At 51.7% G+C, this 26,642-nt stretch overlaps 1 protein-coding gene across 4 annotated transcripts in view; it reads left to right on the top strand.

Annotated features, from left to right (window-relative positions):
* Positions 1 to 26,642, top strand: part of TSPAN18 (tetraspanin 18) — a 174,629-nt gene that overhangs the window by 127,791 nt on the left and 20,196 nt on the right. For all 4 annotated transcript variants that reach the window (XM_081061959.1, XM_081061956.1, XM_081061957.1 and 1 more), the window contains one exon: positions 24,440 to 24,522. The gene's annotated coding sequence lies outside the window, so the exon portion shown is untranslated. The remainder of the gene's footprint in view (positions 1 to 24,439; positions 24,523 to 26,642) is intronic.

Here is a 26,642-nt window from a genome sequence, read left to right as displayed (position 1 = left end):
GTTGAAGTGAAGGGCCCTGGACCACAGCAGGTGACAAGCTGTCTTCTGGAGCCTGCGGTGGATGGGGAGTAGGAGGCAGGGTGAGGCTGGGACACCCTGGGTTCTGGAGGAGCCCCGCCCTGTTGCTAGAATGTTTCCTCAGGGGACCTGAGGCGATGGAGTTCTGGAGCCCAGGAAACCATCTCTGCCCCTCTCTGTCTTAGTACCTCGGAAGCACTCTGTGACGGCCTTGCATTGTAATTAGTGTCTGCGTTCATGCCTTCCGCCCCATCTCCATTTACTACTGTCTCGGGTGTGGAGGAGACTTAGGTACTATCTGCATGTTTGAGTTCTTGACCTGGAGTAGCAGCACCAAGAAATGCAAGAGCAAACCAGGCCCCTCTGCGGGTAGAGCTAGGTGGGTTGGGAGGGGGCCTGGAGGGGCCTGGGTGGGTGCCAGTGTGGGTCAGGAGGGCCCCTGTCCTTCCCGCGTCAGTGCTGGCTTGGGAGCCCCTTGGAGGAGAGGTGGCTGGGAAGCTCCCAGCCCAGCCCACCCCCTTCCTCAGCCACCCATCCTCCTTCGGAGGCCTCAGCCTCCTCCTGGCCTTCCCCGGGCCAGGCAGACACGTGAAAGGCAGCTGGGGCCTCTCCCAGGCCCCGGGCTCTTGTTTGGGAAGGGGCCTCCTATGAGCTCACCCTGTGGTGAGTCCAGGGCTGAGAAGAGGGAACTAGCAAACCGCAGCCAGGATCCTGAGTCCTTGGGGAAGCCGGCACTGGGGAGAGGGAAGGCGGGGTGCCCCCCGCAGGGCAGAGGGTGGGGCAGGTATGAAACTGGCTGCTGACTAGAGGGCCAGATATGGTCCCGTTTGACTAACTGGGCAGCCACTTTGGCTTGGCAGCTCCTCTGCACCCACTCCTGGGGCTACCTTAGGCTCAAGTACTGTTGCTTGGAGCCCTGGGATGCCTGCTCTGTCCTGGCCATATGCATTCAAGTATCACATTAGCCCCAAGCAACAATCAGTGCTGATTTGTGGTGTGTTCAAAGCAGCTGTGGTTCCAACTGAGGAGGTGCCAGCTAGGCCCTGCCCACTCAGTCTCCTCCCTCAGAAGGCCTCTGCCTTTCAGCTTTACTCTGAGTATAATTTTAACTCTCCAGGGAAATAATCAGCAAGAATTTGTGGCCTCACGGACTAACTGGACTGGGCCGGGTTTCAAGGTCATCTATGTTGACTCCTTGAGAGGTGGTCATTGAGCCTCTGCTTACATACCTCTAGGGATGGGGCGCTCACTACCAATTAACAGAGCAATGTTCAGATTGCTCTGCAAATTATTCTCCTGCTTTGTACAGATCCTGGGTTCACATGTGACCCTTGCCACCTACTGTGTGGCCTCAGGCAGGTGACTTACCTTCCAGAATTCTGGTGTCCTTTTGGCTAAAATGGTAATGGTATTTGATGAATAACCTCTCACTTCTAGAGAGGTTTAAATCAGACATCTTTGCAACCATGAGTAAATCAAGTCTCTCCACAGTGCACAGACCAGGAGCCATACAGGTCTCCCAGCCAGGCACACCCCCAGGGTAAATGTCAGTCTTTCCCTGGCACATAGTAGGAACTCAGTACTGAATTGGTTTCATTGCCTCCCCCTCAAGCAGTCCTACCAGTGCCTTAGAGGCAAGGCCAGACTAAATCTTGGGTTTTAATCCTCAGTCAGAGACCCCAAACCAAAAGATGGCCTAAGCTGCCACCCAGCCCAGTTTCCAAAGGCTTCTGGGAGACCCAGTCTCCTACAGGCCTCCCCCCTCAGGCTGTATCCGCCCCAGACCCCTCATCCTTTTGCAGCACGCCCCCCCCTTCCTCACATCGCCTGGGGTTCACCTCAGGTTTTTAAAGAGATGGGCTGGTGGGTCTGTTCCCTTTCCTCAGATCTTAACGGGCAAGAAATAACAAGAAAGTGCCAGAGTGAAACCACAGGTAGAGAAGGGGTGACAAGACTGGCAATGGCCTCAGGTCAGCCTGCCACTGCCACTCCATGGTGTGGCCATTGCCCTCAACCATGCCGTTGGCCCCTCTGGACTCCTGCTTTGTTGACGGTGGTGTTGTTTTGGTGCTTTTTAATAGCTTTATGGAGGTAGACTTTATACGCACCATAAAATTCGCTCATTTTAAGGGTATGATTCAATGATTTGTAGTAAATTTACAGTTGTGCAACCATCACTAAATCTAATTTTAGAATATTTCCATTACCCCCAAAAGAAATCTGGTACCCATTTGCCTTCAGTTCCTGTTCCCACCCCTAGCCCCAGCCCACCACCAATCTGCTCTCTCTCTATAGATTTTGCCTTTTCTGGACATTTCATATAAATGGATCATACATCATGTGTGGGCTCCAGTTTTTTATAGCTTGGTGGAGGGAGGTGGAGACTGTGTCCACTCAGTGATATGCCTATCTTCCCTTGGCCAGCCAAGGCCAACTCGTAAGTGTAATTTTTTTAGAGTTGGGAAAACTCATAGAGACCCTGAGCGCAATCTTTACCTCACTGCAGTAAAGTACAAGAAGTAATCTTTTTTTATTTTTAATTTGGGAAAGGGGAACAGGACTTTATTGAGGAACAGTGTTTACTTCCAGGACTTTTTCCAAGTCAAGTTGTCCTTTCAATCTTAGTTGTGGAGGGCGCAGCTCAGCTCCAGGTCCAATTGCCGTTGTTAGTTGCAGGGGGCACCACCCACCATCCCTTGCGGGAGTCGAGGAGTCGAACCAGCAACCTTGTGGTTGAGAGCCCACGCTCCAACCAACTGAGCCATCTGGCACTGGCCCATGTGGGAATCAAACCAGCATTTTTCGGTGTTAGGAGCATGGAGCTCCAACCGCCTGAGCCACCGGGCTGACCCAAGAAGTAATCTTTACAAAAGTCAAATACAGGATTGTACCCAATCTCACACTAGGACCCTCTGACATCTGCCTTAATACACCCCGTGTCAGGCAGCTTTCTATCTCCTGGAGACTAAAGGAAATTTGCACGTCCTGATCACATGACAAGTGCTAATCACATTAAGTGCCAGGCTTGCTGATGGCATTTGATTTTTGGTTACATCCTCTGAGATGGAATCATTTTACCGCTGGGAAATTGCAGCTCAGAGGGATTGAGGCACTCACCCAAAGTCACACAGCTAGGAAGTGGGGGAAGCCAGGATTTAAACCCATCTTTTAACACCTGCACCACATTTCCAGTAGTAGATACTGGAATACAAGATGGGGGATACTTGTCTTTGTATTGGGGTAAACTCTGTCTTCCTAGTATAACTTCCACCCACTAGTTTGGCCAACAAGATCCACACAGACCATCAACCTGGACATGGGATTTGAAGGGGAAGTGAGTCAAGGAAGACTTCTTGGAGGAGGTGATGTCTGAGTTGGAACTTGAAAGATGAATAGGATTTAACAGGCAGAGCTGATAGGGAAGTGTTTCCAGGGACTCTTTAAATATTTCACAGCTGCTTAAATCTGGAGGGAACTGTTGAGTATATCTACATTTGCTGTTCATTCGCCCCAAACATCACCAGTAAGTGGTGGTCCAGCAGCAGTGCTTGAATACCTGCAGGGACAGGGAGCTTAACACCTTACCCGGGAACCCATTCCATTGTGGAGCAGCTCTGACTCTAGACTGGGTTGAAGATGGCCTCCCTGTAACCACAACTAGCTTGTCACCACACAGGTTATGGCCGGGTCCCTCTTCTCACCACCAGCCTTCAGGACGCTGAGCATAGCAGGTAGGGTCTTGGAGGCAGCCTGAAAATCTTGGCTAAAATGTGCCCAATTCCTCCATCCATTCTCTTTGGGGTGGGATATATATGCTGCTCAGGCCTGGCAACTTGCCTCTGGGGTACCCACCCCATGACCTTGGATTTGGAAGCACGTTCAGAGAGTGATTAAGAGCATGGACTCAGGAACCAGTGCATAGTTCACATCCCAGCTCTACCACTCACCAGGTATGACCTTGGAGTGACCTTGGATAAGTCCCTTAAGCTCACTGTTCATGTGTTAAGTAGAACTGAGTATAGTACTACACTGTCTTAACCTGCTGTGGCTGCCATAACAAAATATGGCAGTCTGGGAGACTGAAACAACAGGTAGTTATTTTCTCACAGTTCTGGAGTCAAGAGATCCAAGATCAAGGTGCCAAAAAATTCGATTTCTGGTGATGCTTCTCTTCCTGGCTTGCAGACCACTGCCTTCTCACCGTGTCCTCACATGGCCTTTTCTTTGTGTGGACACAGGGAGGGAGGAAGGGAGGGAGGAAAGAGATCGAGACCTCTGGTATCTCTTCCTCTTCTTACAGGGACATCAATCCTATCGCACGAGGGCCCCCACCCTTATGACCTCATCTAACCTTAACTACCTCCATAAACGCCCTGGCTCCAAATGCAGTCACATTGGGGGTCAGGGCTTCAGCATATGAATTTTGGAGGTCACAATTCAGTCCATAGCATGCACCAAACTTATAAGGTTGCTATGAGATTAGTTGAGTGATTGTGTGTAAAGAGTTAAGACCCAGCACATAGTAAGTGCTATATTAGTGTGTGGTATTATTGCAGCAGTTAGTATTAAATCCAGGGAGTGGGAGACTCCCCTTTCCATCCTTGCTGCTAGTCTAGACCCTGTGAAAGCCTAATGAGCACACACACTTAATAATAGCGTGTATTTATATGCAGCCATAAAAAAGAGAGAAATTCTACCATTTGCAACAACATGGATGAAAGTTGAAGGCATTATACTGAGTGAAATAAGCCAGACAGAGAAAGAAAAATACCGTATGGTCTCACTTACATGTGGAATGTGGAAGAGCTGAACTCGTGGAAATAGAGAGTAGATTGGTGGTGGCCTGGGGCCGGGGGTAGGGGAATTGGGGAGATGTTGATCAAAGGGTACAAGCTTCCAGTTATAAGATGGATGAGTTCTGTGGATCTAATGTACAGTATGGCGACTACGGTTAACAATTCTGTATTGTGTACTTAAAGGCTGCTGAGAGAGATCTAAATGTTCTCACCACACACACAAAAATGGTTTAAAAATAAATAATAACAGCAGATATGTATATTGTTCTTACTATATGCCAGGCTGCATCTTAAGTGCTTTACACAATTTACTTAAGCCTCATACTAGCCTTATGAGATAGTTATTCTTAGTATCCTGATTGTGCATATTAGGAAACAGAGGCACAGAGAGGTGAAGTAACTTGCCCAAGGTCACACAGCCATCAAGTGCTTAGTAAGTTAATACATACAGGTATTTATTCAAGTAATATTATTTAAAGGCCATCTGCCCACATTGGGCACCCAGCCCCTGACCTCCAGTTTACAGTCTAGTGGAGAAGACAGACTCATGGTCAGGCAATGACAGTCCCGTATGCTGAGTGTTCTAATAGGGCGAACCCAGGGAGCGCATGATACCTGTGCTGTGGCACGTAGCAAGACCCCAGGAGACACCAGAGAGGGCTTCCTAGAAGAAGAAATGTTAAAGCTGAGGTCGAGAAAGGTGGGAAAACAGTTTGAATGAGGCGCTAAGAGGGAGAGCATATAGCTGGGGTTGTTGGAAGATGTGTTAGCTGAGAATTTGCATTCGAAGATGGTCCTACCACAGCACAGAACTTCTGTGGTGGCTCAGGCCTCTGGCATCACAGGGCTCTCCATGGCTTAGAGATCAGGGGGCAGCCCAGCACTTGTGGAAACGGGGGCTTTCATGCTGGTTCAGGGACTTTTATGGTGGCCCAGAATTTTTTCCAGCACCCAAGAGACCTGTGTGGTCTTGTGCACTGTGACAGCCCAGGGATCCGGACATCCCCAGACTTGTTGGACCCTGAGGATTCTATGACAACCCCAGGGACTGCACGGCAACCCCAGAATCCCACCATCCTGTTCTTTATGGCTGTGGAAAGAAAAATATGTAAATTTTTAGTAGACAAATCCCTTGACTAGGGCAAAGGAAGCAGCATGGAAGGGGACTGTACCCAGAGGTGCTTTTACAAGGCTTACGCAGGAGGAAAGACCCAGGAGATGTGGCTGGAAGTCCCCTCCCTCCAGAGTCTGGGGAGCCAAGGAGTCTGCAGTCCTCAGGGTTTATTTCCTTCTGGAAAGCAGAAAATTAGCCACTTCAGGGAGGTCTGCAGGAGCTCTGTCCTGACTCGTAGGCCTGTGGCTTGAACAGGACCCAGGCTGTTGCTCCTGTTGCCTGGATACGAGGCACCATTCCTCAGAGCCCTCTGAGCAGGTGCACCGTGCAGGGCTGGGGGGCGGGGCTTGCTGCTGACCAGGAGGGGCTGGCATGCCTCACTCACAGACCGCAGCATGGGCCCCTCCAGGGGCTCGCTCACAGGAGCTGGGCTTTCCCCAACTGGCATTGCTGGGTTCGTGCCAACCCCGCTGCTCCAGGCCAGATGGGTGATGTGTCTGAGCCTTGGGTCCCGCACTTGCAGAATGGGGATGGCACTACTACTGCCTGTTTCACAGGGGGGTTGAGGTGCTCAGTGGGGTGGAGGAGAGCCCTGGATAAAAGCGTGGGGATGTGTTCCCACTCCACCGTGGCAGCCCTACGCTCCTGGATGAACTCCGTACCACGGAGCCTCAGTTTCCTCATCTGTAAAACAGGGGTGGGCCTAGCACAGTGGAAGACACACCACTGTTTCTCAACAGATGTTAGTTCCACCTTTCACTCCCCACCCCCAACCAGAGATGGCAGCCAGGTACCCTGGGTATGGCAGGAGGGTGGTCCTCAAGAGGAGGGGCTCATCTGGCCCCATAAACATCAACCATCTCTCTGACTTTGTCTCTGAGCGAAACCTCTCCTTCTATCCTGGGAAGAACCAACCTCGTAGCTACCTTCGTCAGGCACGGTGCTAAGCATTTTATATTCATGATCTCATGCAGTCCTCTCTACAACATCACAGTGTTGTAGAGAGGACCATCGTGATCCTATTTTACAGACAAGCAAACTGAGGCACAGAGAAGGCAAGTAAGTTGTCCCAGGTCACAGGACTAGAACAGAGCAAGGATTTATACCCACGTCTGTCTTGATTGCAAAGCCCAGACACTAATCCCCTCTCTTTCCAAGTATCCTTCTAGAAAAACTCGGGGAAGAAAAAGGAAAATGGTGAGGTGGGACCACGCCGGAGAACTAGTTGGACGCTTGACACCTGGCTGAGGGCACATCGTTTTTCCTTCCGGTCTTTGTCTGGCCTGGCTGGCACTTCCCAGTTGGCAGCTGGGCAGGAAGGATGAGAAGGAGAGGGGAGGCAGGGGCTGCGTTCAACCCAGGCTGGCTCTTTGGACCATTTAAGGATCCCCAACCCTCAATGGCATGGAACCTGCTGGGACTGGACCCCTCCCTTCTAGTGGCCCTGCTTTAGAGAAACTGGGGGTGTGTGCTGGGGAGTGTGGGGCCTCTGGTCTGAACAAGAACCAGTTCTGTCCACACTTCAAAGGAAGAGGCAGGAGGGATACCGACTGGGTAACTGGGAGAGAAGGAGGGGTCTGGCAGAGCACTGACCCATTTTGCTTTCCCAGCCAAGTGGGTCTCAGCATGAAACCGGGGGACAGGAGTCATTACCCCACCCCCACGAGGTCTGCCCTGGGGCTGGGTAGCAGGCCCTGTGAAGAAGGGGGGGCCCTGTGCCCCAGCCTGCCTTCTCTCCGGCGGGGTCCCTCCAGCCCAGTGTGGGGCTGGAATGCTGGACAGCCCAGCCCAGATCCAGCCTCTTTGTTGCCACTGCCAAATACCAGACCACTTATCAGGCTTTTCCAGGGAGCCGATGTCCCCAAGCAGAGCTCCAAGCCTGCAATTAGGATAGCAGAAAAGGGCTTAACTTTCTCTGGGCTATAGGCCTTTCAGTGGGAAAGATAAGCGTGGTCTGGATTAAGCTGGAGGGTAAAACAATATTTACTCTCAAACAAAACTCTCTGGCCAGGAGCAAATCTAGGCCCTGGGGCTTGGAGGGTAGGGGCTGCCAAACGGTCTGCCAACTCCCACCAGGTCCCCAAGAAGTTCCTCCTCAGCCAGGCTGGTTCCACAACCCAATTTGCCAAAATGCTTATTGTCATGAAATGAAAATGAGAAGCTGTGATGTTCAATGTGTCATTCTCTACGGCGCCCTTGGCCTGGGCAATGATCTCATCCAATTTGTATAGCTATCTTGGGAGCTGGGCTTGTGACCCCAAATAGATCCAGACTCAAGTCCCAGCTCAGCCACTTCTATCTCTTGACCTTGGGGGGGAAGTGGTTTCATTTACCATGAGCCTCGATTTTTCACCTGTGAAATGGGGGTGAGGATAGCTGCCCCAAGTGTGTCATATAGATGAGTCATAGTGTATATAAAACACCCAATCAGTACTCCAGCTCCTAGTAGTTCCTAATAAATGGGAGGTTGTTTTATGAAAGATAAGGCTCAGATATGTGAAACCAGCTATTCAGTGGCAAAGCTGAGATTCGTACCCTGGGCGACGCGGCCCTGTGTGACCCAGACCTCCAACTGACCAGCAAGGGAGGGGCCCAGGGCAGAAGCTGGATGGGCAGGGAGGCCCTGGCTGGCCTTCATCCGGACGGCCATTCAGACACAGCCTTGAGCTCCAGAGAGAGGAAAGGCCACAATGCCTCCATCTCCACTCCCTTTGCGGAACAACAACCAGGCCATTCTCTTTCTCATCCCATGCCTCAGTGATCTGTGCCCCTGAAGGCTGGCAGACGAGCACCCTGGCTCATTCCAGGGTGAAACAAAGACAGAGGTCAAGGCTGTCCCTGACAGGGCAGACACTGGCTCCAGGGAAGGAAGGGCGGGGGGAGTTGAGAGTCAAGTAGGGTATGTGCCAATTTCTCCTCCCCCCTCACCCCACGCTGTAAAAGAAGTCCTTCTAGGTTCCAGTGCAGACTTCACCACCAGTCGCATTGCCTGGCGAGGCCCTGCCCCTCTCTGGGCCTTGTCTTCTCATCTCTAAAATGAGGGCATTGAAACTAAACAGAAGGGACTACTACCTAGGCTGGGGAAATCTCGGCAGGCTTCATGACTGAGGAGACATCATGCTGAGCTTTGAAGCATGAGAAGTTCTCCAGGTGGACAAAGAGAAAAAAAGCATTGCAGGACCAGATTGTAGCACCCGCAAAGACCTGGCAGCTTTAGAGTATGGGCTCAAATGACTCTTTCACAATGATTTTTTTCAATTACATCAATAATGTATGTTCTTGGACTGGCCCAGCCTGTGGTTGGAGCGCCATGCTCCTAACACCGAGGTTGCCGGTTCAATTCCCACATGGACCACTGAGCTGTGCCCTCTACAGCTAAGATTGTGAACAATGGCTCTCCCTGGAGCTGGGCTGCTGTGAGGAGCCGGAGGTCGGCATGGGCTGCTGAGTGCTGCCATGGGCTTCCCTGTGCTGCCATGAGCGGCCGGTAGCCAGTGGGAGTGGCCGGCAACCGGCAAGAGAGCCGACCGACTGCCTCAGCCGGGGGAGCACAAAGCTCATAACACCAGCGTGGGCCAAGGGGCTGTGTCCTACAACTAGACTGAGAAACAATGGCTTGAACCGGAGTGGAGGAGGGGGTTGGGGGAGGCGCAAGAAGGGGAAAAAAAGATAATAATATATGTTTTTTGTAAGAAAAAAATACAAATCACCTGAATCTAAAGAATAAAAGACAATCACCCATACTCAGTTAATATTTGGTACCATTTCAGTCCTTTTGAATATGATTAAGAAAGTAGCCTTTGAGCTCCCTAATGTACAGAGAATCTCAGATTCTGGGTGGACAGGAAAGAACAAAGAACTGTCTTCTGAAAGCAGAGCCAGGCCCCAAGGCCTACATAGACAGACAGCGTTTCCTGGGGGTGGGGGCAGAGGCCCAGGCAGACACTCAGGGGAGGGACAGCATTGGCGCCTGCTCCCGAGCCCCTCACAGAGCCCTGTAGTGAGACTGCCGGGCTGAGGAAGGGAGGTCCGGGGAGGGTCTTTGTGTGCATGAATGAGACCTTGTGGGAAGGGCCGGCACTGCTGTTTCTGGGAAGTCCCTGCGCCTGTCAGCTGGCAAAAGGGGCCATCCTGCCGCCAAGCAGCTGAGGGGTCCCCGTAATGGCTTAACTGTGGTTTCCTAAGAGGTCTAGCTGCAGGGTATGGCAGGCTTGGGAGGGGGCCTAATGACACCATGAGTCACTGCTGTGATCTTGCCAGCTCTTTGGCGCCACCTTTAAAACATGGTTCATCTTAATGGACAGGGTCTAAGGGGGGGGCAGGGGCAGCATGGGCCGCCCAGAACAGGGGGCCTGAGTCCGGAGCAGTGGGTCAACATCGACCCGGGGGGGCTGTCCACTCCTTGACCTCTAGGCCCAAGGCCCAGTTGGGAGGGAGGGCGCTCTTCCTGAGGTATGTCCACCTCCTCCTTGGGCTCCTGCCCTAACTTCTCCAAGACCCCAACACCGCAAGTTTTCCCCAGAGGCCTTCTCACCCTAAAGAGGCAGTTAAAGCAGCCCACCAGGGAGCTCCAGTCTACCCTGCCCCCTCTGTTAGACTGTCATCCTTGGCAGCCTGGGCATCTGGAGTCCCTGGGGGAATGCCAGTGCATTGGGGGCCGGGGAAAAAAGGTCATAGAGACCACCTGAGCCATCATCACCTTGGCTACGAAAACAGGACAGGGTGTTCCATTTCCTTCCCAGCCCCTGTGAAGTCTGTTAACAGTAATTATGAAGTTATGGGGAATTCCCAGTTCTCCTAATTAGTGTTAATGGGGGGCGGGGTGAGCTAGTCACGAGAAAATAGATGCCTTTGTTTGTGTTCTCCAAATTAGACCACTGCGTTCTGCCTTTAGGTGTGATATAGCTGTGTTCTCTTTTTGCCCTCCTCCTCATGGACCTATATTCCTGTACTGTGCACACACCCACTGACCATCTTATTCCCTGTGTGCATATGGACACACACACACACACACACAGCAGCAGCACAATAGACTTCAGGTCTTTGGATCCTGGATTGAGACATCCTTTTGCAAAGCAAGCACCAAAACCAAGCAGCATTTCAACCACACTGCCGGCCCCCCTTAGCAATACCATTAGAGACCCCGTCCTCCATGCTGCACCCCACCACAGAGACCCCAGTGCACCCACCTCCCCAAATTTGATTGTATTAACAAACCATGACATGTTCCAGTTAGCATGGTGCGTGAGCCTGGCTGGCTGAGCAGGATAGTGACGTCCTACTCTTCACGCTAACAGGCCTGGGCGCATTCCCCCAGGAGCCAATGTGCCAAGCCTGCTTCCCTCTGTCTCTGGTGGAATAATGAGATCCAGTGTCTCCACTAGGACTGTGGAAAGCTGCCCATCATATGGGTCTGTGGCCATCCTGGAGAAGGTTTCCTTCAGACCAAGCGGGAGGGAGAGAGTGAAACTCACACTTATTGTTCAGTATTGGCTGTTGGACCTGTGCTAGATTTTCTACTTAGGATGGTGCTTTTTCAACTGAGTTGTGGGTACTCACAAGGCTTAGGGGCTCCTCCCTGAGCAGGGGGTACACAAAGTCTCAGGATGTGTCTTAGCAGGACATCAGTTCTTGAAGATTTGGAAGACAATACCTTATCTTTATATTAAAACAACTGTAGATATATTTTGAAGTAAAATGCAAATATATGTATAAATATTTACATATATACATGTGTGTATATGTATATATACATATACATATACACACACATACACATACATACACATATAGGAGAATTTTGCTCTCCCACTTTCTTCTCTGGGCCGGGTCCCCAGATGTGTAGGGGGTAATAGGATTCCTTCCGGAGCCACTGCAGAAACTGAGAAGGGAGAGTCTATGAGGTTCTAAGTCACAGCATAATGCTGTGTGATGTTGGGCAAGCCACTACACCTCTCTGATCCTCCTTGATACCTGAACAGCACAATGGTAATGGTAACACCTGCCCAGGGCCAACTTCACAGGTACACGACCTGGGCAGTCACACAGGGCCCTGTGCTTAGAAGGACCCCAAACTTGGTTTAATGCTCTGCTTTTGCCATCTTGATATTCTTCATGACTTTTCTATAAGAGACGCTTCATTTTTACTGGGCCCCACAAATTATGTAGCTTGGCCTGCATCTTTCAATAAAGTTTTAGCAAGGGTTAAATCAGAAACATGTGAAAGAGGCCCACACAGAGATTCGTTTCTCCCTCCTCCTGATGGGGAGCTTTCCACAGTAACTTGAGAGAAGGACTACTTCAGACGGGCGGAGAGTGCAGGTAGGCTGGTCAGGGGAGGTTTCCCTGAGGAATTTGCTCAGGACCTGAATGAAGTCAGGGAATACACCATGTGAAATATCTGAAGGAAAGATAGTCCCAGGCAGAAGGACCAGCAGGTGCAAAGGGCCTGAGGTAGGAATGTGCTTACCATGGGGGAGACACCAGTGTGGCTCGAGCTGGCTGGAGTGGGATGAGGGTAGAAGAGAGTGGTTAAAGATGAGCTCAGCAGGATGGGGGTAGGTCTTGTGAGCTGTTGCGAGGATGTGGTGGGGGGTAAGTGAGTGACGAGGGGGTAGAGGATTCCTATAACCAGAACTGGATACTTGTGGTCCCCATGGTTAGTTACCTGGAGGCCAGAATAGCAGGGGGAGAAGGACGAGGGTGTCCCATTGTCCTCCGGAAACGTGGGGGGAAGTTGTATCTGGGCAAGGGATGAGTGGCAGCCTTAGGGCCCACCTTCTACTGTTGCTGAGGGGTGGCTCCCCTCCTAGCTCTCTCTGCCTCCTCCTCTGATTGAACAAAGCTGCCCTGGCCTGTCTGCCTCACCTCCGGAGGGGGTAAAGCTGAGAAAGGGATGGGCAGTGTGGGAGGGCGGGCCCATCACCCTATCAGGGGCTTCTGAGGCTCCGTCTTAGCCAAGTTGTGCAATGAGAAGGCTGACCCAAAGGCATCCCGGACAGTGCCTATGCCAGGAGAGCCCCTAGGTGGGCCACTGCAACGCAGCTTCGCAAGCTTGGTCCTCTTCTTCCAAAGGAACTCAAGGTGTAGAGCTTGAATGCCAGGAAGTGGGACAGCTGGGTCAGCAGGGCTGGAAACTGACCTGTGCTTGTGGATCAGCAGGGACCCTTGCTCCCCGTGGCGGCCCACCTGCCGAGAACCTCAGCGTCTCCTCTTCCCAGTCCTGGGGAAGGGGTGTCGCCTCCCTGCGACCCCAGCCCCTCGTCTGTAAGTGGGAACGTTATTAGTGATGTGAGAGGATTAAATGGAAGCACAGGTGAGGCATCTAGAGCGTCTCCCAAACGTGGGACGTATTCACTCCGTGAGACTCCTTGGGTGCAGGGCCCCTGCTCGAGTGTCACCTCTGAGCCATAGGACCTGGCCACAGAGTACCTGAGAAGTGAGCCGCAAAGAGACTGAAACAGAATCTTAAGACCAAGCCAGGCCATGATGCTAATAACTTCAGAACATGGGGTATGATCGGGGCTGGACCTCAGGCCCCTCAAGCGTTGACATTCCCTAAGGTGGGAAAGTGATGCATTCCTCTGTGAGAACCCACCCACCAGGAAAATAGCACTCCACTCTGGGTGGGGACGGCAGGCTGTCGGCCAACATCTTCATCTTGTGGCCCTAGAGGGATGCCCAGAAAAGGGACTGGCCTGCAGGCCTGGGGCTCCTGCTACCCCAGATGGGAGAGTGGCAATGATGGCTGGTTGTTGGGAGCTCTAGGCCCTGAAGCCAGACTGTCTGAGTTCAAATCCCAGCCCTGCCACTTACCAGCAATGTGACCTTGGGCAAGTGATTTAATCTCTCTGAGCCTGAATTTTCACAGCTGAAAAGTGGAGGCAATAACACATCTAGCACATAGAGTTGTAGGGGTCCATGAGAACTGAGTCTGGCACATGCAGTGCTGTAGAAGTGCAACAAGTTCTTACATCGATTCTCTCCTGGTGAACTGAGGTCGGGGGGCTCCTTCGCAGGCCCTGGCTTCTTGGACCCCAGCCGCACTCTGAACCTCTGTAGCTGCCCCTAAAGAGCAGTCCCCTCTGGGAGCAGCTGGGCAGCTGTAACCTTGTGATAAGAATAAGGCATTCTGGGAAGAAAGGATTTCTTTGAGCATCACTGACGAAACTGAGCCAAAGATCCTGAAATCCATATTTCAGAGGTTAACCTGACCTTAAACTCGGGTGAGGTAACTGAAAAGTAACAGAGAGCCAGGCAGAGGCCTGGGACTTTAGAATTCACACGGGTCGGCTCTAATCCTGCCTCCGCTGCCCTCCAATCCAAGTACTTCAGGGTCTTAATCCTAGTCCCTTTGTCTGTGAACCACGGATATTAATACCTTGCACAGTTGTGGGAAAGCTTCCATGAGATATATGTGAAAATGTGAACCCCACCACCAGGAGCCCTGCAATGCTAGGAGCCTGCACTGTTCTAAGCACACCCCATATTTCATTCACCCCCACTGCCTACCCCAGGGCACACAGCTGCTAGGAGGGAGCTGATCTCCACCCCCAGTACCTTCCCCTCACTCAGGTAATGGAATCTAGGTTCTCCGTCAGGTTTCTCTCTTACTGGAACATTTCCCTTGGAAAGTCTGATATGACGCCTCTACAGAAGACCCATTTCCCATAGAACCTCTTCTCCAACAATATTTGCTATTCGGAATCACACCCTGGAAGAGGCAAGTGGTAGAGTAATGGCCTCAGGCAAAATTCAGAACCATCTTCCCAGCACTCACCTTAGCCCTGTTGCTTCGGCCTGCCTGGACACAACCAGGTCTACACAAGTGGTCAGGGCCCTGGTGGCTCTGAAGTCATCTTACAGTGGCTCAGAGGTGCTTGCTCAAGGTCACATAGCATCTAGGGATGGAGTCTGCCTGGAGCCTAGGACAGCCTTGTTCTAAAGCCTCCATACACCTGCCCCTTCCCTCCCCATGTGGTGCCTGGAAATCCCCACTTTGCCCCATGAACTTGCTGAGTCTTCCTCTTCCTTAATTAATTACTGGGCAGCCAGGGGGAAATGAAACACCTGCCAGGCTCTTCCTTTTCGCAGCAAGGAGGCTCTCCAGAACCCCTGCTCCCAGCAGGGCCCCGGCAGTAGGGAGGTTGCCTTGGGCAAGCCGGCTTTGTACAATAAGCTCACACATGCAGAGCCTCTAAATTAAACATGGCCTCTGCCTGCTGGGGGGTCACAGTCCCAGGGCAGGGATTTATGTCCAGGCCCCTGAAGGAGGTGTGCTTTAAGAGCAGGGTTTCAGCTGACGTAAGCAGGTAGTCTTACACCTCTCCAGGAAATGGCCTGAGTCTGTGTGCACGAATGAAGGCATTCAGAGAGGGGAGAGAGAGCAGACAGAGGCAGAGACATAGCCTGGCACACGGGACCCACAGCAGAGAGAGGGGGACTTGGCCCAGCCCCAGAGCTAGCTGGCTGGCTGTGAAACCTAAACTTGAACCCCCATCTCCAGACCTAAGGGAAGTACCTTTTATCCTTACATCCTCAGAAACTGTGGGAAGGGTACCCGTTTGCTTGATTTGAGTATGTCCTGAAACCCCCTTCCATAGGCTTCTTCTCAGCATGTGCCATCTTGGTCACACAAAGGACACGCAGGTGTCACCATTGCTGTCTGTGCTCTGCAGGGCAGCTTGAGAGTACAGGAGTGGGGACGAGGCCATCACTGCTGAGCTCAGACACACCCCATCACCCTAAGGTCCGGTGTTCACCCCGGCCACCTTCCCTCTGCTCCCAGACTTCCCAGAGTTTTGGCAAGGCCTTCTTCAACACTGACCTCCTTATTTTGTTGACATTTCTTAGCTCTGGATGCTGCAGATGGGAGTGTATTTACATTTTTAAATGATGAGGTCTGCTCATCAAATACTCAGACAACCATTTCCATTTCTAAAAGGACAATACCTAAATTCTTTCCACTCACAAATGGAGCCAATGACAGCCAAATGTTGGCCCCACATGGGCGCTGGGAGTCATAAAACCATGGCTCAGGGCCTGGGGCCAACGAGCAGTAGGTGTGGCTCCCAAATGAATGAGGATAACAGCTCCTGCTTCTAGGCAGCTTTTCCAAGCCTCAGGGGGTGTGGTCTCATTGGATATTCACAGACCTGTAAGATCACAGGGTGCACTGAGGCGCAGAGGCGTAGGTCACACAGGTAGGGAGTGGGGAAGAGGAGTCCACATAGTCACTCTGAGCCTTTGGTCACTTTGCATGCGCCCCCCCACACCCCCCCCCACCCCCCAAGCCCAGGCAGGGCGAGGAACTTGCTCACCATCACTTGGTCAGTTAGTGGCAGAGCAAGGACTCGACAATGAGCTCCCCAATTCCGACTGCAACACTCTTTTCTAGTGGGTTTCCTAATTCTGGAAAGATCCGTGGTTTGCCTCACGAGCTCTGGAACGACTTACACACCCTCTGATCTCAGAGGCTGGGACTAAATGCCTGGGTTCAAATGCCAGCCTAATAGCTGCGTGACGCTGGGCAAGTTACTTTACTTCTGTGTGCTTTGTTTCCTTTGTAAAATGAGCCTAACAACTGTACCCACTTTACAGACCATTGCAAAACTTAAACGACTTAACAGATGTAAAGTGTTTAGAACTGTGCCTGGCACACAGTAAGCACTCTGTGTTAGCTCTTATCATTGCCATCGTCTACCTTCTCTCTTCCCAGACCTGGGCCACACCATCCACCGGCCTCCCTGCCCCTCGTAATTGTCGTTGAGCCTCAGCAGAGCAGAGAAGAGGCCTTCCCAGGCTCAGCGGGCTAATCAAAGGGCACATCCTTGGCTTGTAATGTACTCTGGATCAGTCATCTGTCATCAGTGAGAGCCGCAGGGAGGGGACCAACGCCCGCAGCAGGCAGGCTGATCAGGGCTGCCCAGACACGTTGCCATGTGCCAGACTCAGCAGTGGCCATGCCCGAAGGGTCAGCCCTTCCTGGCCCTCCAGTAACCCTTGTGTAACAGAGCCCTGATGCCAAGAGCTCTTGGCAAAGGATGCAGTCCAGGGGTCCCCTTCTTGGGTTCTTACAGGGCAGAGGGGTCAGGCCATGGCCTCAGTGGGTGACCAGCTCCAGCTCCTCTGGTTCTTCAGCCTTTCTGTTGGACAGCTCGCCCTGTGCTGCTCAGACCCTTGCATGCCCCACTCAGAGCTCTTAGCCAGGCCTCACCAGCTCCCGGGAGCCACAGCCAGAACCTTGCCTCCTGAGGTCTGAGTTAGCTTCTCATCCAGGTTTTTCTGATTCCTGAGGGCACGCCCATCCCCCCACCCCCCCCGAGGGCCTGCTTTGACCCTCATGACAACCCTGGAGGGGATACCCGCTTCATCCCTGTGTTCACAGTGAAGTTCTGCGGCTCAGAGAGGTGCTGGGCACCTCTGGGCAGAAGCTGCACAGCTCTCCGCATACCCAGTTCTGTCCTCCCTCCCGTTCTCCATTCCCCACAAAACCGGGGGAAACACATTCACTTCTAATCCTCTACTTTAGCCCCAGGCGAGTCCCTAAATAGTCCTTAGGGTCAGGGGTGTACAAACTATCATCTGTGGGCCAAACAGTGCCCAGTCTTTTTTTGTATGGGTTGTATTGGCCCAGAGCCATGCCCACTCATTTACGTGCAGTCTGGCTGCTTTCTCGAACACAGCAAAACTGAGTCCTTGTGACAGAAACAATATGGCCACAAAGCCTAAAATATTTACTACCTAGTCCTGTACAGAACAAGAAAGTTGCCAACCCTACTGTAGATGAGGGCTTGGCACATCCCCTCATGTCCCCCTCAAGCCCATGTCCCTTTCCTTGGCTCCCCATCTCCTGCCAGCACCAGCCCAAGGGAAGAGCAAGAGGCGGGAGAGAGGGGTGGGGGGGAGTTTCTGTCCCATTCTACAGATGGGGAAACCAAGACCCAGAGAAGTTTTATTTCTTCATGTTATCATTTACGATTTTATCAAAAGGGAGTAGAAATCCTCTCCTGGAGGTCAGTAAGACCAAATACTTGCTCTTCCCTGAGACTCCATTGAAGGACTGCCAGCATCCTTCCTGAATGGAATAATGGAGTTTGGTGGAATTAGTAAACAGGCGTCTGTGGAGAGAAGAGCAGCTTCTTGTGCGCCTTTGAGATCCGGACCTGTCTCTATCCAAGCCAAGCCCTTTCACTGCCCCCACCCCCGGCCCACATCTTTCTTTAGGGCTCCTAGGAGCAGCTGGGATGATGTTTTATGGGGAAGAAAGAAAACAGGGCTGTCTGACTCCTGCCATCCGTCTCCTCAGGCCCTGGCCCCAGATTTTCCCTTTGATTTATTTCCTTTTCTCAAGCCAAGCGGGGCGCTCTGTCACAATTTCTCTGTTTTTTGGTGTTTTTTTCCGTTCTTGTTTGCTCTCCATAACTTGAGCTTTAAATATCTGTAGTCATTCCTCTTATGGGAAGGGTTTTGGCCTCCCTAATTTGGGCCAGGTGACTAGACTCAATTGCAGTTGGGAAGATCCGGTGTCTCTAATATTTATTGCCAAGCAAAGGGAACAGGGGCAGCGACCCCCGTGGACATGCACTTGGTTTCCACTTTAATGACAGTTCCTGGGTCCTGGGTGGATGCGGGGCAGGGTCGGGGGAAGCCTCACCATTCTGCCCTCCGCACAGCAAACCTGGTGGGGAAGCTTCAGGACCACCCAGGACCACCCAGCTCTGAGAGGCCGCCCCTCCACGATGCACGCAGACATTACTCAGGCAGGAGGAAAGTGAGCCAGGACAAGTGAAGTCCCCTCACTAAACACAGACAGGCTGAGATCCCAGGAAGTGCATTGCGGAGAGGAGCGGACAAAGTGAAATCGACAGGACATTGACAGCAACCTGGTCTCATTGAAAGAGTTGAGAAATCTCCACAAACGAAAACAAGGCACAACAGCTAGGTTGAAGCCCACCTCGCACCGTAGCTTTGTGGTCGCCGGCAAGCTCCTTGACTTCTCTGGGCCCCACTTCCCGTACGTATAATCATCTCGGCCCTGCTCGCCTCACTGGATGCCTATGAGAATCAAGCAAGAGCACAAAAATAGAAGGGCTTTGGGAGCTGTAAAGCAGAGTATTGATGGAAAGAGTTGTGTGGTGATTAATGTAAAGTAGGAGGGAATTTGGTTAGATGCCAGGAAGAACTTCCCTACTTAAGCAGGAGATGTCAGAATGAGGTTGCGGGGTTTGTCCTCCTTCCTGAAGATCTTTAAGAATAAAATCAGATTGGTTTGCCCATTTAGAATATTCTTGATGTTGGCAGAGGCATTGGACAAATGACTTTTTAATCTTTTCATGACGCTATAGTTAGTTCCATCAAACAGAAAAGCGATCAGTGGCCATATCGGTGTGTGTGTGCGTGTGTGTGCGCGTGTGTGCGTGCGTGTGTGTGTGCGTGTGTGTGTGCGTGTGTGTGCGCATGCTTCCATGTATGGACCTACGAGTATGGCTGCATCTGTATGTCTGTACGCATTTGTGTCTGTATGTATATCTGTATATTTGTCTGTGTGTAAGTATCTGTTTATGTCTCTCTGTGTCTGTGTGTCTGCATGGCTGTGTCTGTATAGCTCTCCGTGTGGGTTTGTGTGCATGCGTCATGCGTAGAGCAGGTCACTGAAGCCAGACCTCGAGTTGACTCACCTTTATTGCTAAATTGTTGGAAGAATTTCATCGTGCTGTCCTACCCAACTTGGGAGGATGTGGACAAAGCACCAGGGTAAAAAAGGATTTTAAATGTGATCGATTTGTTATTGTTGTTATATACCTACCTAAATTTGGGCCAAGAAGAGCTAGACGAAGAGCTGGAGTGGACTGCGAAGGCTTGAATCCAGGGGCGCCTGCTTACCTGTTGTCTTGGTGTCTTCCTTCCCCTCTTAGGGCCTCAGTTTCCACATCTGTAAGATGGGGGTAACAGAGCCCATCTCACAAGGTTCTTGTGAGGATTCCGTGAATTAACCTTTAGTGTCTGGCCGTAGGAAGGGATTTGTACATGCTAGTCATTACTGTTCTTAGCTATAAGCAGTGTTTCTGGCCCTGACTCCTGCTAGATGTAGCAGAAAGAGCACTGACTTTGGAGCCACAGCACCTTAGGTTCAAGTTTGTCTCCCAGTCGCTGTGTAGCCGTGGGCAAGTCACTTCCTCTCTCTGATCCCAGTTTTCTCAGCTGTAAATTGGGAATAATAATAGGCCTGGCTTGTAGGACTATAGTGAGATTCCAAGGAAATAATGGGAGAGCTACCCAGTAGGCACGTAAGAGAAAAAGTAAGTTTTCTTTTTCTACCTGCAAAAGAGAAATTCCCCCTGGGACCACACTCACCTCTCATTGCCCCCAACAGTGGAATTCTGCGTCTTACCCACTACCTGGATTCCAGGCAGGATCTGTTTTATCCTGTATGATCTGATGTTACCGAATAAGTACAGCAACAGAAGCCAGGAGCCATGGGCACCCTTGTCTGCATGGTGGGGATGGCGGCTGGGAGCTGCTCTGGCTGGAGTTAGCAGGCTCCTCCCACCCCCACCCCTCACCCCAGCTCAAACCTGTGCCCTTTCCGCCCAGTTCCCAGGCCCCCTTAATACCCATGAAGCCATTAAATATTTAAATGCAAGCTGTGTGGCAGCCAGGTTGCCCCAACAACAGCCCTGCATATTTTGGGATGGATTACCAAGTTTTTCAAAGGGCCTTTGGCAACTCCAAGCCCTGAAGGGGGATGAAATGTGGGAAAGCAGAGCTTGTGGGGGTGGGGGTTGAGCTCGGGGCTCCCGCTCCCCACTAAGGCATAGAGATGCAGTCCGCCATGAAAAACAACCAGAAGACTTGAGGGTCAGAGAGAAGGCAGGCTCAGCCCAATTTTCAGAATCTGGACTTGAACCCAGGACTCATGTTTGCCCGTTCCTTCCCTTCACCACTTGCTTCTGCCTTGTGGGTGTGTTGTCGAACAGCCTGTCAGCCGGCAGGTTTCCTAGTACTTAATGATCTAAATCCCAGAAGGGCCACCGTGGGAGGCCTGTTCCCCTTCTCCGAGCCCCAGTGGCCTTCTGGGTAACTGGGGGATAATTCATACCTTGTAGATGATGTTGGAACCGTGCTCGGCATGGTTCCTGGCACCTGTGAAACAGGAGCAGTTATTATATTGCTAACATTCTGTCTGGTACCCTCGTGTGCCCTGAGCGGGCTCAGAGGAAGTGGAAGACGAACCTCAACTCCCTGAGGCTTAGATTTGGTGGGGAGGGTCCTTCCCCTGGATGCCCACACCATGTCCCAGAACCTGAGTGTCCCTGCCACAATCCAGAAGGATTTCCCAGGTGTACCTGACTGCACGTGTCCTCCCTGGGCCCTGAGAGCCCCCTTGTTTACTTGGGATGCCTGCTTGTGATCTCCTTATACCTACTTTTCCCCAGATCCCCAGGCTGGCATTCACCAGACTTTCCTGGAGGGCTAAGCCTGGATAAAGACAGGGTAGGTTTGGCCTCGGGAGGTGTGAGGGTGTCCTCATCTGCCCTCCTTGGCCCCTCCCAGCCCTAAAACTCAGTCCCCCATCCTGCCTCAGCTACGCACCGCTAACCCTCAAGGTGCTGCCCCCAGAAGCCTAATTAATGTCATCCCCCGCTCAGCCGTGTCCATGTCCCCGTGTCCATGCCATCGCCAGGCATGCCAGGATTTAGGACCAATTACTTGTTTACGAGAACATCTGTCTCAGGATGAGGCAGGCATTGCCAGCAAGCAAATAAGTCCTCCCCCCTCCGCTTTGAACCTGATGGCAAGAATCACTCTTATTCTGACCGGCCTCAGCTCCCATCCTGATGACGGAGGACGTGGGTCTTGGAGTCAGACAAACCTGGATGTCATTCTGGCTCTGGGACCTTCCTAGCCTGCGGGAATCTCAGTGTCCTCATCTGTTAAAGGGAACACTGATAATAGCATCTATTTTGCAGAGACTTTTGGAGGATTCAGTAAGACTGTCATAGGTAAACGTGCGTGGCACAAGGCCTTGCATTATCATTGGGGCCCAATAAGTGTTGGTCCTGCCCTGTCCTCCCCGTCCCCCACGGACCTCCCCAGCTTCTAGGCTCCAGCATTTGCTTCTCTCTCCTGCCAGCCCTGCCCAGAGCATTTGGTTGGTGTGGCTGTTAACAGTCCTGTCCAAGTACCGGGTTATTGATTCTCACTGGACTTGAGTGAGTCCTTGAGGGAGGGAAGCCCCTGGTTCTGGTCCTTGTGCCTGGGACCAAGCCCAGGCCTGGCACTGGGAGGTCTCTGGCCCACGCAGGAAGGAAGCCCCTGATGTGCAGCTGCTAAAGTGCTTTCACCTACATCACCTCCTTCAGTTCTCTCAGTGACCCTGGGAGTTAGATCTGAGAATCCCCGCGCCACCCATGAGGAGATGGCCTGGGAGCTGAGAAGGCTGGCCCGGATCGCACAATTTGACAGGGCAGAGACCCTGCTGGTTGGAACTCAGGTTGCAGGTGAGGCGGCTCCGCGGGCACCTGAGGCTCTGTCCTGCACCACAGCGCCCTCACCTGGCCGAGGCGCATCCAAGACATTTCTCACGACAGCAGCCGCGATCTACCTTTGCTTCCTCTGATGGGGGTTTCTCCATGGCTCATACCCACCTGCCTCCCGTTCTCTCCAGAAAGCACGGGGCCAGGGACAGTGGAAGTAAAAGGAGTGATTTATGAACTGAGCTGTTCTTCGTCAGAGACCCCCTCCTGGGCCCACTCTGTGCAGATGGGAATGAGTCGCCATCTGGGGCAGTGGGAGGGGCGAGGTTAATAAAGCTGTCTGGCCCAGGCAGGGTCCTGCAGAGGAGAACCCTGAGGCGCTACCACCTCGCCCCATCTCTGCCCCTCTCTGGGCCTCAGAGCTCCCATCTGTCAGTGGATGGCAGGATCGGGTCATTCCCCCAAAGGCCTCCAGCTGGCACAGGGGAGGATGCTAGCTGGCTCCCTGGGACACTCTGCCCAGTTGCCGGATTCTGGGCAGAGCACCATCAGGTTGGACTCTTTGGGGACTGAGGCATAGCCCTCCCTCTCTGGTGTCCTCTCTCTGGTGCCACATCCATGACTGGTGTTTTGTCAGGAGCTCTGGTTTAGAATCCAACAAACCCGGGCCCAAATCATGGCCGTGTCTTACTAACCAGGTCAATAAACTCAGGCCAGTTAATTACATTCTCGGAGCCTCAGTTTCCTCATCTGTAAAACGATGTAATCATGGCACCCACCTTCTAAGTGAGGATTAAATAAAAGAATGCAAAAGAAATACTTAGCAGGGTCTGGTCAACACTCAACATTATTAGTTATGATTAGGTTCGGTTATCACAAAACCATAAAAAGTCATTTGAATTTGGGGCCATTTAGGAAAAAGGTGTTTCTATGCGTCCTGACCCAGCCCCACCCCCACCCCCACTGATAACTGATGAATAGGGTTTGGGCATTCACTTATTTCCAATATATGATGACCCTGGCAGTAATAGCTCCCCATGGGAATAGTTATAGGTTACAGGTTTCCAAGTGTTTGTATATCATATCATTTCATTTCACGTTTCATATGATGAATTCCTACAATCACCTTTGGTTTCAAAACTGAGAATCACAGTTTTCAGAGGAAAACCTAGCGTCTCAGGGAGGGTAGTGATTTTCCAAAAGTCTCAAGGGAGCTGGCTAAGGCAGGTGCTTTCCAGGCTTTGCAGAAGCAGTGGTGATGGAATGAGCGTTGACTGTCGTGAATGGGAAGGAATCTGAACGGACAGATCCCAGAAATCCCCCCTCGCTCCCCATGGGAATGCCCACCATAGCCCACGTTCTCCGGGACCTCAAATGTTTCCCGGAACTGTCCTCTCGCGCAGTGTTTGAGCAGGACCTGGCTGGAGAATTCCCCACAAGTGTGGCAGAACAGGACTCTCCATCTGGGCCCATTTGACTGCTGAAACCAAACCTTCCTTTCCATTGCTGGGAGCTGGCTCTCGAAAGGAGCCTTCTGGCAAATCCTTATGCAAAGCTAAGGAACCCTTTCCATCACGAACTTTCTCTCTCCTGGGAGTCAGGGCTTCTGGGCCGGGGGGTTGATGGAAAGCGCTCTGCGGGCCCTGTCTCTGCTGAGACATCACTACAGATACCCAGGTAGCATCCAGGTGTGTAGGCCGCCCACCCCTATGTCTCCTCCCCGTTCGTCAGCCACGTGCAGCATGTCGGCATAGATGTAGCCCATGTCAGAAACTGCAAGTCTCTTGAAGATGTGGTTCCCCACACAGCCCCAGCAAGGGCACCCAGGAGCTGCCATCTGGGCAAAAGGTGGGCAGGCCTCCCCGGCTGGAGGGGGCCCAAGTGTGGAAAACTTTTCATTAGCGTTAATGGGCCCAGATTAGCAAGGCACTTGCCCTGCGTGTGTTTCTGGAGTGTGGGTTTTCACAAACAGCTTCTTGCATGTCGCTGCTCCTTAATGACATCCTATAGTAATTGGATATTTTCTCTTATAGGACAAGCTGGGCCAATAAAAGAAATATACAGGAGCCCCTCGGACCAGGAGACTCCGTCTGCTGACGCCTAAAGAACTGCCCAGGTGACAAGTCAGCAATTGCCTTCCTCTCTCTCTCTGTGTCCCCTGCCCCACCCCCTGACACTGCCCCATCTCCCCCTCAATTCTTTCTAGTCTGTCTCTTCCTGTATCACTTCCCGCTGTCTCTCTCCCTGTCTTTCTCCTTCAGTCTTTCTCCTTCTTCCTCTCTTTCTGACTTGTCTTTGTCTATTTCTCTGATTGCTGACTCCCCATTGTTCCGTCTCTACTTTTTCTTTTCCCACCATTCATTCATTCATTCACTCATTCATTCGTACAGATATATTAACTGAGGACCCCCCATGTGCCAGGGGCTACTCCAGACACTAGGAACATGGCAGTGAACAAAACAGGTCCATATCTTTAGGAAGCATACCTTCTAAGAAAGGAAGATGCGTGCTACCAAAATAAATAAGTAAAACATCGAGTATGGAGTGTATCCACAGACGCTGGCCAGGGCTTCCAGCAACAGGGCTCCAGGCTCAGATCCCTCACTCATGATTTTGTAAGTTGGCCAAACCCCCTTTCCCTTTCTCAGCCTCAGTTTTCTTGTTTCCAGAGTGAGGGTATCGGGTCAGGTCAGTGCTGGCCTGCCCTTTTATGACCAAGAATTTCTTTAACGTGAAATGCTGGTGACATATGTTATACAAGGGCTAGTTTCTAAATCAGCATTTGCCCGAACAGTAGTGTCAAATAAAAGTTTCCCTTAAATCTCTTTAAAGTTCTTAAACACCTGGTTTTGTTATACATGAAACAGTTGGTTGCCTCTGGGGGGAAAAGCACCCATCTGTTAGTCTGGAACCCTCCGTTGGCCAGGTGCGGGGACCCTGTGACAGGCACAGGAGCCGTGAGGCCATGAGATCTTTTCTGAGGCACAGCAAAGCCCTTAGACCTCATGGGCTCAAGTGTCTTCTCAGCCCAGCTTCCAGAGATTGTCTATGTTCCCACTCTCTTTAGAGGTAAATTGGGGGGATGGTGATGCTACTTCCAAAAGGCTCTGTGGATGGGTGGAGCTAACAGCCAGATCCAGGTAGGTGTTGGAGATTCCATGTGTCTGTCACTCTTGTCTGGCCAATTGGCTATAGAGATGTGTCCTCATGATCAGACGTCCTTCCTGGGGAGTGGAGCAGGCAGGCATTGGTCTTTTGACTTCAGCCTGGTGGTGGATGATGGCCCAGGGGGCTGTTTCCCTTGGATAGTGGGAAATAAATTGGCATAGTAGGTGTGAAGACAGGCCTGAATTTTGGAGGATGGATGAATGGGGCAAGGAATTAGCATTCACAGAAAATGATTATTAAGAGTTGTGGCTCCAGGTTACAACAGACCTGGGTTCAAATCCTAGCTCAGGCACTCCCATACTGTGTGATCTTGGACAAGTGATTCTACCTCTCTGAGCCTCAATTCTCTCACCTAAAAATGGAGATGACATTACCTGTATCCTGGAGCTTTCTGAGGAATGAATGAGATTGTACATGTTTCTTGCCACGCAGTAAGAACTCAAGGTATATGCCAGCTGTCACTCGCTGTAGCTGTTGTTATCTGCCACGTGCCAAGCTCTGGGCTCAGTATTTTCTATGCATTATCAGGAATGCTTTATTTTTATACTAATTTTAAAGACAAGGAAACTTAGATGCATGCAGTTCAGGAACTTGCCCCAGGCCACCAGCTAAGCCTGCCAGAGCCAGGATTTAACCCTCTGTCAAGCACCAAAGGCCTCTTTCCTGTTGCCCACTCTGCCCTGGAGCTGGAACCGGGCCTCTGTATCTCCATTCACCCTCTGGCTCACATCATCTTCTTTTCTACCTGCCTCACCTTTGAGGTTTTGGAGGCTCTTCCCAGGAGACACGTATCATTTTATTGCATTTGTCTGGGAGCCTAGTTCTCCATAAACTGTCCATTCAATGTAATCTCTAATGAATGTTGGACATAACAAATACAGGTAGCCTGTTCATGAGCTGCCATATTTATTATGCCCCTTAATTGCTCAACAGCCAGCGTCCACTGAAAGCTGGATCCTGCGCTAGAGAGCAGCTTTGTCTGGGTGGGCAGAGAGGAAGGACGCTAGAGGCCAGCCTCCTGCAGACTTCTCAGCATCTCCCCAGGGCAGCTCCTTCTGCCCTCCAAAG

This window comes from Rhinolophus hipposideros (genome assembly GCF_964194185.1).
Source record: "Rhinolophus hipposideros genome assembly, chromosome: 10".
Classification (NCBI taxonomy): domain Eukaryota; kingdom Metazoa; phylum Chordata; class Mammalia; order Chiroptera; family Rhinolophidae; genus Rhinolophus; species Rhinolophus hipposideros.
Note: the sequence above shows the minus strand (reverse complement) of the source record. Positions and strands in the feature narration are given on the sequence as shown.